At 44.8% G+C, this 18,351-nt stretch overlaps 1 non-coding gene across 1 annotated transcript; it reads right to left on the reverse strand.

The window, feature by feature from the left end:
• Window positions 1–15,019: 15,019 nt before the first annotated feature.
• TRNAN-AUU (transfer RNA asparagine (anticodon AUU)) lies at window positions 15,020–15,093 on the reverse strand. The gene has a single exon. It is a non-coding gene; the product is annotated as a tRNA-Asn (tRNA).
• Between the last annotated feature and the right edge of the window lie 3,258 nt (window positions 15,094–18,351).

Below are 18,351 nucleotides of genomic sequence, written 5' to 3' on the forward strand. Positions count from 1 at the left end.
TGCCTGTATCTGTATTATTGTAATTTTGTTTTTTAAGCACAGCTGCACCAATGCAATTTTGCCTGCAAACACTTAAAACATCTAACATAATTACCATTGCTTCTTAAACCTCTCACAATCCTTTCATTTCTTACACTCCAAATACATTTCTGCACCCACTTTATCTACGCTTTTGACTCATTTCATACTAAATCTACACCCCTTGAGCCTACACTGCTTTTCTCACCTGCATTTCTGCAATTCTTCTGCTCGGATTGCCTTACAGTCTCCTCTCCTACTTCCACTACTTCAACCTATTTACCTACTTAACACTATGTCAAGGTTTTCTTATACTCCCCACATCACTCAGTGTCTACCTAATAATGTATCTTTATCCTTCCCCACTAGTCTCCTCCACCTCCTCCTCTCTCCCCTCCTCTGTCTCCCCTCCATCCCTCTGTTTCCTTCCCCCACCTTTCCTGTTACCCCACTTTCATTCACCTCTGCCCCATGGTCCTGCTACCCCACAACTCAGCCCTGCTCCCTCTCTCCCTTCCCTGTCACCTCCCCACACCCCCATCCACATCACACTGACCTCCCTCCCTGCCCACCTTTGGTAAACGTAACCGAAAGGCAACTGGGTTGACTCTTTTAATAATAAGAAATGGCCCAATAAATTTGGGTCCCAGTCTAGCTGAGGATTGTCGAAGCCTGATGTTGCGAGTCGACAACCACACCCTATCTCCCACCTTAAAAGTGCAAGGACGTCGGAGCCTGTCAGAAAATTTCTTCTCTCGAAAGGCCGCTTTTCTGAGAGCAAGGTGCACCTTTTTCCAAATGGCTCTGAGATGGGAGGTTAAGGTAAGCGAGGAGACTGAGGAATGATGAAAAAAAGAATTAGCTCTGGGGTGAAAACCAAAAACTGAAAAGAATGGAGACTCTTTAGTGGAGGAATGACAAGAATTATTGTAAGCAAATTCAGCCAACGGAAGAAACTCGGACCAATCATTCTGGAGTTTGGCTGAATACAAGCGCAAATATTGTTTCAATGATTGGTTAACTCGTTCGGTTTGCCCGTTGGATTGTGGGTGGTAACCGGATGTTAACGACAATTTCATCTTCAATGAGGCACAAAAACATTTCCAGAATTGTGCGATGAATTGTGGACCCCGATCAGAAACAATATCAGTAGGTAACCCATGAAGCCTGAATACATGGCGGAGAAACAAAACTGCCAACCCTTGGGCAGAAGGCAATCGGGGAAGAGCAATAAAATGAGCCATTTTACTAAAACGGTCCACTACCACCCATATGACTCGGAATCCGGCTGAAAGGGGAAGGTCAACCACAAAATCCATGGAAATATGAGACCACGGCCTGAGAGGAACATTTAAGGGCATAAGTTGCCCGATGGGCAAGGAACGGGGAACCTTATGCTGTGCACAAACCTGACATGAATAAACAAATTCCTTGACGTCTTTAGAAAGACCAGGCCACCATACTGAGCGAGAGACTAACTCCAATGTCTTAGAGACTCCTGGATGCCCTGAAACTTTGTTATCATGGAATTCCGTTAAAACAGTAACTCTCAAAAACTCAGGGACGTAAAGACGACCAGCAGGAGTAATTCTAGGAGCTTGGTGTTGAAGCTGTTTTAACTGGGTAAATAAATCTTGTGTGAGGCCCGCCCAGATGACCGAAGATGGAAGTATGGGGGTAACAGGATTGTTATTGTGAACCGGAAGAAAGCTATGTGACAGGGCATCAGCCTTAGTATTCTTGGAACCAGGCCTGAAAGTGATTATAAATTTGAAACGCATAAAAAATAATGCCCAACGTGCCTGCCGGGCATTAAGCCGCTTAGCCGATTCAATCTATTGCAGGTTCTTATGGTCAGTCAATACCGAAATAGTATGTTTTGCTCCCTCCAGCCAATGCCTCCACTCCTCGAAAGCCCATTTTACCGCCAGTAACTCCCGATTACCAACGTCATAGTTGGATTCAGCGGAGGAGAATTTCCTGGACATAAAGGCACAAGGATATAACTCCAGAGACTCCGGATCCTTTTGAGAAAGGATAGCCCCCACTCCAACCTCCGAGGCATCAACCTCCACCACAAAGGGCAATTCCGGATTAGGATGTCTGAGGACTGGAGCCGAGACAAAGGCTTGTTTCTAGGCCCGGAAGGACAACTCAGCTTCACGCGACCAGTTGGTAGGATCCGCTCCTTTCTTTGTCAGAGCTACAATGGGAGCAACCAGGTCAGAAAAAGAATGAATGAACCTCCTATAATAATTCGCAAACCCTAAAAAACGCTTAATTGCTTTTAAATTGGTGGGTTGCGCCCAACTAAGGATGGCCTGGAGTTTCTTTGGTTCCATGGAAAATCCCTGAGGGGAAATTATGTACCCTAAAAAAGATACTTCCGTGACATGAAACTCACACTTCTCCAGCTTGGCATATAAATGATTCTCACATAACTTTTGAAGAACCAGACGCACCTGGGTAACATGTTGTTCCATTGATTTAGAAAAAATCAGGATGTCGTCTAAGTAAACGACCACGAATTTCCCTAGGAAGTCACGGAGCACATCGTTAATGAGGTCTTGAAAAACTGCCGGAGCATTGGACAGGCCGAACGGCATCACCAGGTATTCGTAGTGACCCGACTGAGTACTGAAGGCCGTTTTCCACTCATCTCCAGATTTAATTCGGATGAGGTTGTACGCTCCTCTAAGGTCAATTTTAGAAAAAATCACAGCAGAACGTAACTGATCAAAGAGTACAGAAATCAACGGCAAAGGATAGGTGTTTTTAACTGAGATCTTATTCAGGGCTCTAAAATCAATGCAAGGTCTAAGCGAGCCATCCTTTTTCTCCACAAAGAAGAAGCCTGCACTTAAAGGAGATTTTGATGGTCTAATAAATCCTTTCTCAAGGCTCTCCTTTACATAATCATTCATAGCCGCAGTTTCTGGCCCGGATAATGCATATAATCTTCCCTTTGGCAATGCGGCACCAGGAATTAACTCAATAGCACAATCATAAGGCCGATGGGGAGGCAGAATGTCCGCATTGCCTTTGGAGAAAACATCAGCAAACTCCTGGTATTCCACCGGAATGAGTTCTGGAATGATAGCTGCTACTCTGACTGGAAACGTGATACATTCCTTATCACAAAAAGTACCCCAATGTGAAATCTCCCCCGACCGCCAATCAATGGTGGGATTATGAAAGGCCAGCCAAGGGTGACCCAGAACAACTGGAACTGCTGGGCAATGTGTAAGAAAGAACTCGATTTTCTCGGAATGTAGAGCTCCTACTGTAAGTAGTACAGGGGGTGTACAGAGAGAAATAATCCCATTAGACAGCGGACTCCCATCTAAGCCATGCATGGTGACACACCTACCCAAAGGTAACTGAGGAATGCCTAAGGCCTTAGCCAAAGTTAAATCCATAAAGTTTCCTGCAGCTCCACTGTCAACAAAAGCCGACACCAAAGAACTGAGGCTGCCAAAGGAAACTTTAACTGGGACTAAAAGGGAGTTATTCGAGGAGATAAGCTGCAGACCTAGGTGAACCCCCTCACAATTCACCTGGTCAAAGCGTTTCCCGACTTGTTCGGACAATTACGAGCAAAATGTCCCTTACCCCCACAGTACAGACAAAGACCAGAATTTTGCCTTCTGGCTCTTTCTTCAGGAGACAGCCGGAAGAGACCCATCTGCATGGTCTCCTCTACGTCTTCAGGAATGGAATATACACACGGACTTGACCTTACAGGTGCTCCTTTTTCAGCCCTCCGCTCTCTGAGACGACGATCAATCTTAATAGAAAGCTCCATGAGTTTATCGAGAGTCTCAGGAGCGGGGTACTGAAGGAGACTGTCTTTTATAGACTCTGATAAGCCGAGGCGAAACTGACTGCGCAGGGCTGGGTCATTCCAGCCACAGTCGTTCGACCAACGGCGAAACTCCGTACAATAAACCTCTGCAGGATTTCTACCCTGTCTGAGAGCGCGCAACTGACTTTCAGCGGACGCCTCTCTATCAGGGTCATCATACAAGAGCCCTAAAGACTCAAAAAAAGCGTCAATTGACAACAATGCCGGATCCTCTGCTCTTAAACCAAATGCCCAGGTCTGAGGATCCCCCTGGAGCAAAGAAATAATAAACCCGACCCGCTGAGATTCAGTACCCGAGGAAGTCGGTCTTAAACGAAAATAAAGTTTACAGGATTCTTTAAAATTAAAAAAACTCTTTTCTATCACCAGAAAAACGGTCAGGCAAATGCATCTTTGGTTCAGGGACTACCCTTGGGGAAGCTCGCAAAAGATCTTCCTGCGACTTCACCCGAAGAGAAAGATCCTGAACCATCTGAGTAAGTTCTAGAATCTGGCTGACTAAGAGCTGACCAGGATTTGGCCCTAAACCTGTTGGATTCATGAGGCCGATAAACTCTCACAAAACTGAATGAGAAAAAATTAAACCCTGTTTAATTTTAAGTTTTGGTATGGCCGGTAATAATGTTATGATTCCAGCACTCTGGTCAGAGAAGATCTTATGGCAAGGACTGGAGCACTGGAACGGAATGCTGGGGAAGGGAGCAGGACAGGAAAATAGCCCCTGGCGCCCTAACTCTGTTGTCTCACCCGTGTTGTCAGAAATCCCCTGCGAGACTATGGTTTCTTGAGCCCTTGGCAGCCGTGTTTGAAGGGCGGATTATGTCTGCCCAACTTCGATGCCCCCCGGTCTTAATGAGAGACAAAGGGAAACCTGAGACAGGGTGATAACAAGAGGCCCTCTAACTAAACAACCAGGCCAGGGGCTAAGCAAACTCAAAACTATAATATGTGCGGAGAAACCGCCAGGAAAAAGGACAACCAAAATATCCACTTGTCCAATTCTCCTACCCGGCACCGCCAAGTACCAGAGAGGACTTGTGGAAGCGGAACCCTCCGCAAATGCTCCAAACACAAAATATAAAAGGTAAAGCGGCTGAGCCGCAACACACGGCAGAGCCGCAACTCACGAACACCACTGGATATAAAACGGTGATCAGTCAGGACTCCAGGGAACCAAACGACCTCTTGGGATGAGATGATAACTCCCGAATACCGGACTTCTGCGGACTGGAATGACCGGATACAGCAGGACTGGAAACAGACTCTCAGCAAACAAAGGCAGCATGCAGGAAGCTATTACCGGCGTCTGTGAGAAGCCCTGGGAGTGTATTTAACAAGGAGTCCTCCAATCAGCTGCTAAAGGCTGATTAGAATAAATGCCAGAGAGCAGGTGAATATCTTAATTTCCTAAAGCCTAGCAACGGGGAACGCGGTCCGCCAGTGGCGTCCCCGTTGCTAGGGTCCGTGCGGCTCAGCGCGCCCGGCGTCTAGCGTTGCTAGGGAGCCGGCGGCTGTACGTGCACGGCGTCTCTAGTTGCTAGGCGCCGGGCCGCGCAGACCATCAAGTGGACCCCGGCGCCTAACAGTATGACTCCCAAAAACAACAACCGCGTCATTGGGACCAACTGCGATTTTGGCAAGTTTAGGAGCCAACCATGTTGTTGAAGAACTGTCAGGGAGAGTGCAATGTTTTGCACCAACTGGTCCCTGGATCTCGCCTTTATCAGGAGATCATCCAAGTACGGGATAATTGTGACTTCTTGCTTGCGAAGGAGAACCATAATTTCCGCCATCACCCTGGTGAAAATCCTCAGAGCCGTGGACAGACCAAACGGCAATGTCTGAAATTGGTAATGACAATCCTGAATTGCAAACCTTAGGTAGCTTGAGGCAGTGGCTAAATGGGAACATGTAAGTAGGCATCCTTTATGTCTACCAAAACCATGAAATCTCCGTCCTCCGGACTGGAGATCACTGCCCTGAGAAATTCCATCTTGAAATTGAATTTCTTTAGGAAGAAATTGAGGGATTTCAGATTTAAGATTGGTCTGACTGAGCCGTCCGGCTTCGGGACCACGAAGAGGCTTGAATAAAAACCTTCTCCCTGCTGACTAAGGCCAATTTGAACAATCGGTGAGGGGGAACGTCTTGAAACCCCAGTTTGTACCCTTGGGACACTATTTGTAAAACCCACGAGTCCAGGTCCGAATGAATCCAGAACTGACTGAAGAGTTTTAGACGTGCCCCCACTGGTGTGGGCTCCTGCAAGAAAGCCCCAGTGTCATGCAGTGGATTTGGCAGAAGCAGAGGACAATCTCTGGTCATGCGATCTTGAAGAGGCTACAGACCTCTTCCTTTTCCTTCCTTTACCTGCAAAGAAAGGGGAATCTAAACTTCTTGCATATCTATTGGGCCAAAATGACTGCGGTAGATAATGATGCGTCTTCATCCGTTGACAGGGAACATAGGGCAAGAAGGTTGACAAGCTATTACCGGCGTCTGTGTGAAGCACTGAGAAGGTATTTAGCAGGGAGTCCTTCAATCAGAAGTTCAGAGCCTGATTAGCACAATGCCGTGCAGCTGCCTTGCTGCACGACCAGAAGGCAAGTGTGTGTGTGTAGTTTACTTGATTGACCCTGCAAGGGGAGCGCAGTCCGTCCGTGGCGTCCCCGTTGCTAGGGTCCAGGCGGCTCAGCGCGCCCGGCGTCCTAGCGTTGCTAGGGAGCCGGCGGCTAGCACACTCGGCGTCCCTAGTTGCTAGGCGCCGGGCCGCGAGGACATCGCGGACCACGGCGCCTAACACCTGTGTGTTCTCTTCCTCTCCTACCTCACTCTGGAACTGGCCGCCCAGAGAACGAGAGGGCAGCGGCTGACATCAGAGAGGGTGCAGCAATCTGTGTGGGCAGAGCCCCTCACAGCAAGGTGTCCTTATGCTGTGCCCCGTGTAATCACTGTGATCCATACAGACTCTCACCCTGGTATGCTCTCTATTATTTATTTTTTTACACTGCGGCATGCTCGAGGGAAGGGAGCAGGCACCACCCCACCGCCACTACTCCTCCGCCAGCATCACTGCCGAGCCGGTCAGTGTTCCGGCGGCAATGAGCAGTAGGCAGCCACCAGCAACAACAGTCAGGAAGCTGTTACTCCCGGCAGCAGTAGCGTCAAGCTGCAATTCAGCCAGCGGCACGATGATCCGGGAGACAGTGGCAGCACAGGGAAGCAGTACCCCCTCCAATCGCAGCACCAACTAGGAGACTGAGGCAGCAACCTGCCCCCAGCAGCAGCACCACCCTGATGATAGGTAAGATGCATTTTGGTGTCACAAGAAGGTGGCCGGAGTAGTGGCTGGCTGTGGTCACACCCCGGGGAAAAGTGATAGTGATTTCAGTGTTCCCTTGCGCGGGGATTGGATGTGTAGATGTATGGAGGCTATGTATGTATAGATGTGAGCGGAAGTGTGCGGATGTATGAGAGCGGCAGTGTGCGGATGTATGAGAGCGGCAATGTACGGCTGTATAAATGCGTCGGTGTGCGGCTGTATGAGTGCGATGGTGTGCGGCTGTATGCGTGCGGCGGTGTGCGGCTGTAAGAGTGCGGCAGTGTGCGGCTGTAAGAGTACGGCTGTAAGAGTGCGGCTGTAAGAGTGCGGCTGTAAGAGTGCGGCTGTAAGAGTGCGGGGTTGTACGGATGTATGAGAGCGGGGTTGTACGGATGTATGAGAGCGGGGTTGTACGGATGTATGAGAGCGGCAGTGTATGGATGTATGAGAGCAACAGTGTACAGTTGTGTGAGAGCGGCAGTGTGCGGATGTATGAGAGTGGCGGTGTACGGATGTATGAGAGCGGCAGTGTATGGATGGCAGCGTCATAGGGAGGGATGTCGGAATGCTGTTATAGGGTTCCTAATACAAAATGCCACGTTGGGCTTGATGGGCAGGTAGTGCGGCAAGCACACCCAAATTGGCATCTGACGTCGCCTGCAGTCCACACTGTTGTGAGGAGTCAGAGTTAATTTTGACTGTGTAGTGTACTCACAGAGGACCTACCGCCCGTCCCCTCCTCGCATCTGAGCAGCAGGTCAGGCTCTTATTTTCTTTTTAATCAGGAGAGGCCGAGTGAACTGTGAGCAGGGGGGCAGAGCTACATGGGACCCAGAGGGGCTGCTGTGCTGTCAGAGAGGGAGAGGAAGAGAGAGATGAAGCTACTGCAGATCCCCAGCTGATTGTGAGGTGCCGGGTTGAAGGGTGATGTGATCACCCTTCTCCCTCGCTGCCGCTGGGGACCGCATCTAGGCTTCCTCCATCGAGGGCATGCGGCGCAGCAGTGGGCAGCGTGTAATGAGTTTGTCTGACTCATTATACTGCTGCCTGTTGTGGACACCTCCGTCCATACGGACTGGTGTACATGCCCAGCACAGAGGTGACAGTGTTGGTGGAAGTGCTGCCCAGTTCTGACCCTGCAGGCCTCCCTGATCTGACTGCGGCCGCTGCTACTGCTGCGGCCCGAAACCCCTGCCGGTCCCCTCCATAGACTTCTGCCTGTCCAGCGCTGAGGTACTAGGGGTATCCCAGCTGCGGGAAGGGTATGTCTCTGGCTTTCTCTCCGGCAGGGGAAGGTGACAGCGGCGGAGGAAGTGTTGCCCACCTCAGACACTGCAGGCCTCCCCGATCCAGCTGCGGCCACAGTTGATGCTGCCAGAACCCCCTGCTGGTCTCCTTTGTTGACTGCCGCATGGCCAGTGCTGAAGTACTGGGGGTAGGCCAGCTACGGGAAGAGTGTATCTGCCTCGGGCTCTCTCTCTCTGTCAGGGGAAGGAAGGGCTGATTCTCAGGCACAACAGGGAGGGCTAGGCTGCAGGAACACAGCACTGGAAGAAACAGGAGGCCGAACTCATGACCAAAAAGTGAGCAGTGCAGTGATCAGCCCCCTAGTCTTTCCCTCTCTCTGGGTGCAGAGCTGTATTCTACAGAGAGAGCTGGGATGGGAAGAAGGGGAACGGCACCTGACACACACATACACGCGCGGCACCTGACACACACATACACGCGCAACACCTGACACACACACATACACGTGCGGCACCTGACACACACACACGTAGCATCAGACACAATAAAATAAACATGCAGCACCTGACCCACACATACACGCGCAACACCTGACACACACACATACACGTGCGGCACCTGACACACACACACGTAGCATCAGACACAATAAAATAAACATGCAGCACCTGACCCACACATACACGCGCAACACCTGACACACACACACATACACGTGCGGCACCTGACACACACACACGTACCATCAGACACAATAAAATAAACATGCAGCACCTGACACATGCATATACACGCAGCACCTGACACATGCATATACACGCAGCACCTGACACATGCATATACACGCAGCACCTGACACATGCATATACACGCAGCACCTGACACATACATATACACGCACACCATCAGACACACACATACACACGCAGTGCCTTACTCACACACACATAGACACGTGCAGCACCTGAGGCACACACATGTACACGCGCAGCACCTGACGCACACACATGTACACGCGCAGCACCTGATGCACACTCATGTACACACGCAGCACCTGACGCACACTCATGTACACGCGCAGCACCTAATGCACACTCATGTACACGCGCAGCACCTGACGCACACTCATGTACACGCGCATCACCTGACACAGACATACGTATTCATGCACAGCACCAGACATACACTTGTACACACGCGGAGCACCTGATACTCACACACATATACACCCGCAACACCTGACACACACACACACACACACACGTGCGGCAGCTGACGCATACACACGCACCATCAGACACACTCATATATACACGCAGCACCTGACACACACATACACACAGGAGCTGACACACACATACACAGGCAGCACCTGACACACACACACATATACACGCGCAGCACCTGACACCACGCACTCACACGTACAAGCAATGCATTTCACGCCTACCTCCAGCCTCAGTTACAGGCTGCTGCCGCCTACCCCCCTCCCTGCATCAGCTGCAAAGGCAGCAAAATATTTTGACCAAAGTCTAAAGGCCCGTACACATTAAACGATGTCGCTCTGTGAGCTACATCGTCTAATGTTTCCCCTCCCGGGCCGGCCGGCGGCCGACTGTACACACTGAGCGATATGACCGCTCATATCGCTCAGTGACGTCACGCCCCCGCCAGCCCTGCATGAAGGTCGTGGACGACAGTCCACATCCTTCCTGCATGCCCTACCGACAGCGAAGATTGTTGCCGACCCGCGGGGCCGCGCATCGTTTGTCGCTGGCTGCATACACACTTAACGATAAAATGAGCGACGTCGCTCATTAAATCGTTAAGTGTGTACGGACCTTAAACAATTTGGTTTGGTTAATAAAATAATTTTGCACAGAACAGTGATGTTATACGAACATTTTCATTAAACATTTAAAAAATCAAATGTTTATTCTTTAAGTGAAATTTTACATTTCTGAATAAAAAAAATAAATTTAAAAAAAGCGATGAAATTCTATAGACAAAAAACCTTACGGTTTCACATGTCCCATTAAGGCTTCTTAGACATGATCGAAATTTCAGAAACCTGTTGTAACTCTTCCACTCAAACTCCAAAAAGCAATGAAATTCCAATCATTAAGGCTGACGCCTTAATGGACGTGTTCCTTGCGCAATACAGATATGGTATGCCATCACAGCCTGTGGGTAAGTGCAGATTCAGCACTCTCACAGAGTGAGATTGCTGTCACTCACACAATGGTGGAGCTGCTAATTCACAGATTTGTGTGCTCATTGGAATACACACATGCAGTCTATGCAACTGAAGGTCTGAGCGGAAGACAAAGCTGCTCAGATGAGGTAAGAGTGTTGTTGATTGGAGGGAGGAGAGAGGTGTGGATGGGGGAACACTAAGCAGCACTAATGGGGGGGACAGAGAAACACAGGGGGTAATTCAGACCGCAGCAGCAGCAGCGATTGCAGTCTGAATTAGTTTGTGAGGTGCGCACGTGCAATGGCCGCACTGCGCGTGCGTACCCCAGGAGCCCAGTGAGATGCTATCACCCTGCCTGATTGATAGGCAGAGGTGGTTGCGGGGAAGGAGGGGGGCGTGCAAACAGCGTTAGAATGCCATTGGCAGGGCATGGTCTGCACAACGGAGGCGTTTCCGGACCACTGGGGGGTGGGCTGTGGCGGTTATCCCCCTGCCAAGAGCGCAGGATCCACTAAATTTACCTTCAGGATGTCAGCTACATGAATAGGGTAAGAGTGGTGTGGATAGGGGGTAGATTAAGCAGCAAGTATGGGAAGGGAGACAGAGCGGTGCAGATGGGGGAAATGGTGCAGATGGGTTGAAAACACTGGCATGGATGGGTAGAAAACTGGTGCAGATGGGAGAGAAGACAGTGTGCCATGTACTGGAGGAGGCGGAGTGACGTTGAAGAAGGAAACACTGAGCAGCACAGAGAGAAGGAAACGGTAGTACAGACAATGCACAGGTGGGGAAAGACAGATGGTACAGATAAGTTAGTACAGACTAGCACAGATGGGAGAACACAGCAGTAGGGATTGGGGAAGACCGGGCAGCATGGGGGTGTATAGGGGAAGTAAGTGTAGATGCATAGACCGTAGATGGGGTATTATAGTTTAGCAATTAACCAAGATGTTTGAGGGAGCTAAATGTGTATACTAAGTGAGATGGATGTATGGAGTTAGAAGGATGTTGTAACAAGGTGGCTTTGTTGTGTTGACTGAATGGGATGGTTGTGGGCACTGTGTGGGATGGGAGCACCACAAAACTGCTCAGACCTTCAGTTGCATAGACTGCATGTGTGTATTCCAATGAGCACACAAATCTGTGAATTAGCAGCTCCACCATTGTGTGAGTGACAGCAATCTCACTCTGTGAGAGTGCTGAATCTGCACTTACCCACAGGCTGTGATGGCATACCATATCTGTATTGCGCAAGGAACACGTCCATTAAGGCGTCAGCCTTAATGATCGGAATTTCATTGCTTTTTGGAGTTTGAGTGGAAGAGTTACAACAGGCTTCTGAAATTTCGATCATGTCTAAGAAGCCTTAATGGGACATGTGAAACCGTAAGGTTTTTTGTCTATGGAATATATATATATATATATATATATATATATCACAAACATATATGATTCATACATATATCACACACACATACATGATACATACATGAGAAAGACCTGGGATGGTGATGAGGCCAGGGCCCCCTGCTGATGTTGCGTTGAGGTTCAATCCCACCCAGGGACCTAATTGACCTTGTTATCAGATTTTGGTGATCTTTAAGTAGACAAGTCAAATTTCATACCCCCTGTTATGGTGTAGGGTACCTGGCCTTCTCTGATGTAATCAGAGTTAGATTTGATTCAGTGATTTTATAAAAACATCTAGGAAGCACAATTTAGCAGTGGGTTGCAGAGAAAAAGAAATATGCTGGCAAAAAAATCAAATTGCGTGATTAAACAGCTCTTCATTTTCTGGCTTTATTTTTATGCTAACAAATTTGTTCTCTGAAAAGTGTCCACAAAGCCAAGTCTCTGATTAACACCTTTGTAGGGATGGTTTTTCACCTATTACTAAATTAAACTTGCTTCATTGGAAAGGCAGCAAGATGCATCCTCATTTCAATGTCTACTGAAATAATACAGGTTGACACCAGGAAACATTAACGCCACTGCATCCTTGCTGCTTTCTCATGTGGAAGTCTGTTTAATGTGAAAACAAGGTGATATCTAATTAGCACACAGGTAAGGAATTAAGAAAATCTTTATTTAAGGGTGAAGATGTTTCTCACAAAATCGTTGCCCCAATGCATCATTGAAATTCAAGCTGGAAAGATGATTTTAAAATATCACTTGTACATTTTGTATTGCTCTTCTGGTGACAATGTAGTTTGTTTTTGTCAATTACCATTTTAATAATAGGGTAAAGAAAATGAAGTGGATTTTTGAAAGAAAACAATACTGTCAATATACTATTAAAACAAATTAAAATGGTAAAAGTTATTGTACTTTAAGTAAAAATAAAAGAGACAAAATATCAATCCCAGTTTTGGATTACTTTAATTAACAAAAAAAAAATGCATATAGCAGAGGATAGTTTCAATCTGCCTACCTCTGGGTTATGGGCCCAGCATGCTTCCATTGCAGTACTCTGCTGCACATGTAAGTTCAAGAGATCCTGAAGCACTCACTCATCATGGGAAAGTACCAATGTGTTTCTTCGTTGGTTGATGGAAGAAACATCTTACAAAAACTCTCCAGATTATTGACTTTTTAAAGCAGGGCTGGCCAAACCAGTCCTCGAGATCTACTAACAGTTCACATTTTCTAGACTACCTAGCTGGTGCACAGGTGTAGTCATTACTAATTAAGATGTGCTGCATTCATTCCTAACTGACCATTCTACAGATCTCCAGGAGGCCTGGAAAACATGAACTGTTGGAAGATCTCGAGGACCGGTTTGGCCAGCCCTGTTTTAAAGTTTTTCTAGGAAACGTTTTAGATGAATGCTTATTAGCCTTTGTCAGTATGGACTTTTGCAAAGTGTCTCTGTGGCACAATCAGTTAGTATGTACGGCTATTAACCAAAAGGTTGGTGGTTCAATCCCACCCAGGGACCTAATTGACCTTATCAGATTTTGGTGATCTTTAAGTAGACAAGTCAAAATTTCAAACCCCCTGTTATGGTGTAGGGTACCTGGCCTTCTCTGATGTAATCAGAGTTAGATTTGATTCAGTGATTTTATAAAAACAGCTAGGAAGCACAATTTAGCAGTGGGTTGCAGAGAAAAAAAATATGCTGGCAGAAAAATCCAATTGAGTGATTAAACAGCTCTTTATTTTCTGGCTTTATTTTTATGCTAACAAATTTGTTCTCTGAAAAGTGTCCACAAAGCCAAGTCTCTGATTAACACCTTTGTAGGGATGGTTTTTCACCTATTACTAAATTAAACTTGCTTCATTGGAAAGGCAGCAAGATGTATCCTCATTTCAATGTCTACTGAAATAATACAGGTTGACACCAGGAAACATTAACGCCACTGCATCCTTGCTGCTTTCTCATGTGGAAGTCTGTTTAATGTGAAAACAAGGTGATATCTAATTAGCACACAGGTAAGGAATTAAGAAAATCTTTATTTAAGGGTGAAGATGTTTCTCACAAAATCGTTGCCCCAATGCATCATTGAAATTCAAGCTGGAAAGATGATTTTAATATATCACTTGTACATTTTGTATTGCTCTTCTGGTGACAATGTAGTTTGTTTTTGTCAATTACCATTTTAATAATAGGGTAAAGAAAATTAAGTGGATTTTTGAAAGAAAACAATACTGTCAATATACTATTAAAACAAATTAAAATGGTAAAAGTTATTGTACTTTAAGTAAAAATAAAAGAGACAAAATATCAATCCCAGTTTTGGATTACTTTAATTAACAAAAAAAAAATGCATATAGCAGAGGATAGTTTCAATCTGCCTACCTCTGGGTTATGGGCCCAGCATGCTTCCATTGCAGTACTCTGCTGCACATGTAAGTTCAAGAGATCCTGAAGCACTCACTCATCATGGGAAAGTATCAATGTGTTTCTTCGTTGGTTGATGGAAGAAACATCTTACAAAAACTCTCCAGATTATTGACTTTTTAAAGTTTTCTAGGAAACGTTTTAGATGAATGCTTATTAGCCTTTGTCAGTATGGACTTTTGCAAAGTGTCTCTGTGGTGCAATCGGTTAGTGTGTTTGGCTATTAACCAAAAGGTTGGTGGTTTAATCCCACCCAGGGACGTAATTGACCTTGTTATCAGATTTTGGTGATCTTTAAGTAGACAAGTCAAATTTCATACCCCCTGTTATGGTGTAGGGTACCAGGCCTTCTCTGATGTAATCAGAGTTAGATTTGATTCAGTGATTTTATAAAAACATCTAGGAAGCACAATTTAGCAGTGGGTTGCAGAGAAAAAGAAATATGCTGGCAAAAAAATCAAATTGCGTGATTAAACAGCTCTTCATTTTCTGGCTTTAATTTTATGCTAACAAATTTGTTCTTCATTACGTCCCTGGGTGGGATTGAACCACCAACCTTTTGGTTAATAGCCAAACACACTAACCGATTGCGCCACAGAGACACTGACAAAGGCTAATAAGCATTCATCTAAAACGTTTCCTAGAAAAACTTTAAAAAGTCAATAATCTGGAGAGTTTTTGTAAGATGTTTCTTCCATCAACCAACGAAGAAACACATTGGTACCTTCCCATGATGAGTGAGTGCTTCAGGATCTCTTGCACTTACATGTGCAGCAGAGTACTGCAATGGAAGCATGCTGGGCCCATAACCCAGAGGTAGGCAGATTGAAACTATCCTCTGCTATATGCATTTTTTTTGTTAATTAAAGTAATCCAAAACTGGGATTGATATTTTGTCTCTTTTATTTTTACTTAAAGTACAATAACTTTTACCATTTTAATTTGTTTTAATAGTATATTGACAGTATTGTTTTCTTTCAAAAATCCACTTCATTTTCTTTACCCTATTATTAAAATGGTAATTGACAAAAACAAACTACATTGTCACCAGAAGAGCAATACAAAATGTACAAGTGATATATTAAAATCATCTTTCCAGCTTGAATTTCAATGATGCATTGGGGCAACGATTTTGTGAGAAACATCTTCACCCTTAAATAAAGATTTTCTTAATTCCTTACCTGTGTGCTAATTAGATATCACCTTGTTTTCACATTAAACAGACTTCCACATGAGAAAGCAGCAAGGATGCAGTGGCGTTAATGTTTCCTGGTGTCAACCTGTATTATTTCAGTAGACATTGAAATGAGGATACATCTTGCTGCCTTTCCAATGAAGCAAGTTTAATTTAGTAATAGGTGAAAAACCATCCCTACAAAGGTGTTAATCAGAGACTTGGCTTTGTGGACACTTTTCAGAGAACAAATTTGTTAGCATAAAAATAAAGCCAGAAAATGAAGAGCTGTTTAATCACGCAATTTGATTTTTTTGCCAGCATATTTCTTTTTCTCTGCAACCCACTGCTAAATTGTGCTTCCTAGATGTTTTTATAAAATCACTGAATCAAATCTAACTCTGATTACATCAGAGAAGGCCAGGTACCCTACACCATAACAGGGGGTATGAAATTTGACTTGTCTACTTAAAGATCACCAAAATCTGATAACAAGGTCAATTACGTCCCTGGGTGGGATTGAACCACCAACCTTATGGTTAATAGCCGTACACACTAACTGATTGCGCCACAGAGACACTTTGCAAAAGAACATACTGACAAATGCTAATAAGCATTCATCTAAAACGTTTCCTAGAAAAACTTAAAAACAGGGCTGGCCAAACCGGTCCTCGAGATCTTCAAACAGTTCATGTTTTCCAGGCCTCCTGGAGATCTGTAGAATGGTCAGTTAGGAATGAATGCAGCACATCTTAATTAGTAATGACTACACCTGTGCACCAGCTAGGTAGTCTAGAAAATGTGAACTGTTAGTAGATCTCGAGGACTGGTTTGGCCAGCCCTGCTTTAAAAAGTCAATAATCTGGAGAGTTTTTGTAAGATGTTTCTTCCATCAACCAACGAAGAAACACATTGGTACTTTCCCATGATGAGTGAGTGCTTCAGGATCTCTTGAACTTACATGTGCAGCAGAGTACTGCAATGGAAGCATGCTGGGCCCATAACCCAGAGGTAGGCAGATTGAAACTATCCTCTGCTATATGCATTTTTTTTTTGTTAATTAAAGTAATCCAAAACTGGGATTGATATTTTGTCTCTTTTATTTTTACTTAAAGTACAATAACTTTTACCATTTTAATTTGTTTTAATAGTATATTGACAGTATTGTTTTCTTTTAAAAATCCACTTCATTTTCTTTACCCTATTATTAAAATGGTAATTGACAAAAACAAACTACATTGTCACCAGGAGAGCAATACAAAATGTACAAGTGATATATTAAAATCATCTTTCCAGCTTGAATTTCAATGATGCATTGGGTCAACAATTTTGTGAGAAACATCTTCACCCTTAAATAAAGATTTTCTTAATTCCTTACCTGTGTGCTAATTAGATATCACCTTGTTTTCACATTAAACAGACTTCCACATGAGAAAGCAGCAAGGATGCAGTGGCGTTAATGTTTCCTGGTGTCAACTTGTATTATTTCAGTAGACATTGAAATGAGGATGCATCTTGCTGCCTTTCCAATGAAGCAAGTTTAATTTAGTAATAGGTGAAAAACCATCCTTACAAAGGTGTTAATCAGAGACTTGGCTTTGTGGACACTTTTCAGAGAACAAATTTGTTAGCATAAAAATAAAGCCAGAAAATGAAGAGCTGTTTAATCACTCGATTGGATTTTTCTGCCAGCATATTTTTTTTCTCTGCAACCCACTGCTAAATTGTGCTACCTAGCTGTTTTTTATAAAATCACTGAATCAAATCTAACTCTGATTACATCAGAGAAGGCCATGTACCCTACACCATAAGAGGAGGTTTGAAATTTTGACTTGTCTACTTAAATATCACCAAAATCTGATCACAAGGTTAATTACGTCCCTGGGTGGGATTGAACCACCAACCTTTTGGTTAATAGTCAAACACACTAACCGATTGCGCCACAGAGACACTTTGCAAAAAGTACATACTGACAAAGGCTAATATGCATACATCTAGAACGTTTCCTAGAAAAACATTAAAAAATCAATAATCTGGAGAGTTTTTGTAAGATGTTTCTTCCATCAACCAATGAAGAAACACATTGGTACTTTCCCATGATGAGTGAGTGCTTCAGGATCTCTTGCACTTACGTGTGCAGCAGAGTACTGCAATGGAAGCATGCTGGACCCATAACCCAGAGGTAGGCAGTTTGAAACTATCCTTTGCTATATGCATTTTTTTTTGTTAATTTAAGTAATCAAAACTGGGATTGATATTTTTGCTCTTTTATTTTTACTTAAAGTACAATAACTTTTACCATTTTAATTTGTTTTAATAGTATATTGACAGTATAGTTTTCTTTCAAAAATCCACTTAATTTTCTTTACCCTATTATTAAAATGGTAATTGACAAAAAAAAACGACATTGTCAACAGAAGAGCAATACAAAATGTACAAGTGATATATTAAAATCATCTTTCCAGCTTGAATTTCAATGATGCATTGGGGCAACAATTTTGTGAGAAACATCTTCACCCTTAAATAAAGATTTTCGTAATTTCTTACCTGTGTGCTAATTAGATATCACCTTGTTTTCACATTAAACAGACTTCCACATGAGAAAGCAGCAAGGATGCAGTGGCGTTAATGTTTCCTGGTGTCAACCTGTATTATTTCAGTAGACATTGAAATGAGGATGCATCTT

Source organism: Pseudophryne corroboree, unplaced genomic scaffold (genome assembly GCF_028390025.1).
Source record: "Pseudophryne corroboree isolate aPseCor3 unplaced genomic scaffold, aPseCor3.hap2 scaffold_619, whole genome shotgun sequence".
NCBI classification, from domain to species: domain Eukaryota; kingdom Metazoa; phylum Chordata; class Amphibia; order Anura; family Myobatrachidae; genus Pseudophryne; species Pseudophryne corroboree.